Source organism: Trichechus manatus, unplaced genomic scaffold (genome assembly GCF_000243295.1).
Source record: "Trichechus manatus latirostris isolate Lorelei unplaced genomic scaffold, TriManLat1.0 scaffold00047, whole genome shotgun sequence".
Lineage (NCBI taxonomy): Eukaryota > Metazoa > Chordata > Mammalia > Sirenia > Trichechidae > Trichechus > Trichechus manatus.
In genome coordinates, this window is record NW_004443983.1 from 1667588 (window position 1) to 1670524 (window position 2937).

The window sequence follows — 2937 nt, forward strand, 5'->3', positions numbered from 1 at the left end:
GCCTATCTGCACCATGCATTGAGCATCACATCCCGGAGCAGCACAGGCACAGTCTACCGGAACCTGCCCTGCATTGAGCCCCAGCCCCGCACTGTCGGCCAAAGTATATGCCACAAACGACCCATCCAAGCCCCTCCCCTTCCATGGATATGCCCCTCTGCAACACAGCTAAGCAACTGGCCCTGCACATTGGCCAAGGTGGTGAGAAGTATCGTGCCCACAGACAAGCAAACCACAAAGAAAGCACAGTCTGCCTGCTCACTCATAACCAAATAAAACAAAAAAACAAGACAAAAGAAACAAATCTACAATCAATAAACAAAGAAAATAACTACTGAATGTCCCAAAGACAGCAGACAGTATCAATACATATAGGGGAAAAAAAAACAGGATAGGATGGTTCCAGTAGATGTCAAAAATAAAACACCAAATGACCTTCCAGTAGAAGAAAAGGTACTGGAACTACCTGATAGGGAATTCAAATCTCTAACAGTCAGAGCTATCCAAGAGTTGAAGGAAAAAGCAGACAAAAATGAGGAAAAAATAGAAGAAATTATAGAAAAGACAGACAAAATCATGGAAATGACAGACAAAACAATGGAAGAATTCAGAAAAATAATACAAGAACAAAAAGTCAAAATAAAAATCTTACAAAAACAGCAATTAGAACTCCAAAAGATAAACAACAAGATTTCAGAAATGGACACTGTCATAGAAGATTTGAGGAGCAGGTTTGAAACAATGGAAGACAGGATCAGCGAAATTGAAGACAAATACTTGGAAAACACTTTGAGGAAAAATCAGACAAAAGAAAGAAGAAAAATGAAGAAACCCTGAGAATTATGTGGGATACAATCAAAAGGAAAAATTTTCAAATGATTAGAGTTTCAGAATGGGGAGAAAACGAAAAACACCGACAGGATCATTGAAGAACTTCTGACAGAAAACTTCCCTAATATCATGAAAAACGAAAAGCTGACCATCCCAGAAGTTCAATGAACCCCACATAGGATAGACCCCAAAAGAAAATCACCAAGGCATATCATAATCACACTCGCTAAAACCAAAGACAAAGAAAGAATCCTGAGAGCAGCTCGAGAAAAATGAAAAGTCACATAGAGAGGGGAAACAATAAGACTAAGCTCTGATTACCTAAAAGAAATCATGCAGGCAAGAAAGCAATGGGATAACACATATAAATCCTTGAAAGAAAAAAATTGCCAACCAAGAATAATATAGCCTGCAAAACTCTCACTCAAATATGATGGTGAAATTAGGACATTTCCAGATAAACAGAAATTAAGGGAACACGTAAAAACCAAACCAAACTTACAAGAATTATTGAAAGGAGTCCGTTGGTTAGAGAAAAAACAACATCAAACAACAGCCTGAATCTAGGAAACAAGACTGCATCAGCCAGATACCAACCTAGGCAACGAACTCTCAAGGATTAAACAAAAGATTTACAATGGGGAACCAGAGAGTTTAACCTGTAAATGACAACAATGTCAGAACAATAAAAAAGAGAATAAACAGTGTAGGTATAGAAATATCAAATGCAGAGGAAGGCAAGGCAATACCAAGTAATAAAAGACTGATCCAAACTTAGGAAGATAAGGGTAAATTTCAAGGTAACCACAAAAAAAGTTAACAAACTTACTCATCAAAACAAACAAGAAAACCATAAATTCTCAGTAAACACAAAATCTATAAAAACAAAAGAAATGAAAAAAAATCCACAAACGAAAGGAATTCAGACAGGAGAGTAAGAGGAACAAAGTAAACGTCAGCATCACGAAGAAAGCACTATAAAATGATAGCAATAAACTCACACCTATCAATAATATACTTACACTGAACATAAACGGTCTAAATGCACCCATAAAGAGATGGACAGTGAGGAATGGATTAAAAAAACAGAACCCATCAATACACTGTCTACAAGAGACACATCTTAGAAATAAAGACATAAATTTATTAAAAATCAAAGGATGGAAAAAATATATCAAGCAAACAGCTACCAAAAAAGAGCAGGAGTAGCAATACTAATCTCAGATAAAATAGACTTTAAAACAAAATCCATCATAAAAGACAAAGAAGGGCACTATATAATGATTAAAGGGACAATCCATCATGAAGACATAATCATAATAAATATCTACACATCTAATGACAGGGCTCTAAAATACATAAAACAAACTCTAACATCACTGAAAAGAGAAATTGACAGTTCCGCAGTAATAGCAGGAGACTTCACACACCACTCTTGGTAAAGGATAGAACATCTAGAAAGAAACTCAACAAACATTCAGATCTAAAGGCCACAGTCAGCCAACTTGACCTCAGAGACATATATAGAACAGTCCACTCAACAGCTGCAAAGTACACATTGTTTTCCAACACATATGGAACGTTCTCCAGAAAAGACCATATCTTAGGCCACAAAGCAACCCTCAACAAAATCCAGACCATAGATATAAAGTACCTTCTCTGATCACAACGCCATCAAAGTAGAAATTAACAACTGGAAGAGCAAGGAAAAAAAATCAAATAAATGGAAATTGAATACCAACCTTCTCAAAAATCACTGGGTAATAGAAGAAACCAAAAATGGAATAAAAAATTCCTAGAATCAAACAAGATGAAAATGCATCATACCAAAATCTTTGGGGCACAGCAAAGGCAGTGCTCAGAGGTCAATTCATAGCAATTGATGCACACATCTAAAAAGAAGAAAGGGACAAAATTAAAACATTAGGTACACAACTCAGACAAATAGGGAATAGCAAAAGAAGGCCAAAGCCACCAGAAGAAAGGAAATAATAAACATCAACGCAGAAATAAATGAAATAGAGAATAGAAAAACAATAGAAAGAATAAGCAAAACCTAAAGTTGGTTCTTTAAAAGGATCAGCAAAATCGGCAAACCACTGGCCA

General features: G+C 36.1%; 1 protein-coding gene across 1 annotated transcript in view; it reads right to left on the reverse strand.

Annotated features, from left to right (window-relative positions):
* The window catches only part of HSD17B4 (hydroxysteroid 17-beta dehydrogenase 4), a 118302-nt gene that overhangs the window by 107090 nt on the left and 8275 nt on the right, over positions 1-2937 (reverse strand). The gene's annotated exons all lie outside the window — the stretch shown is intronic.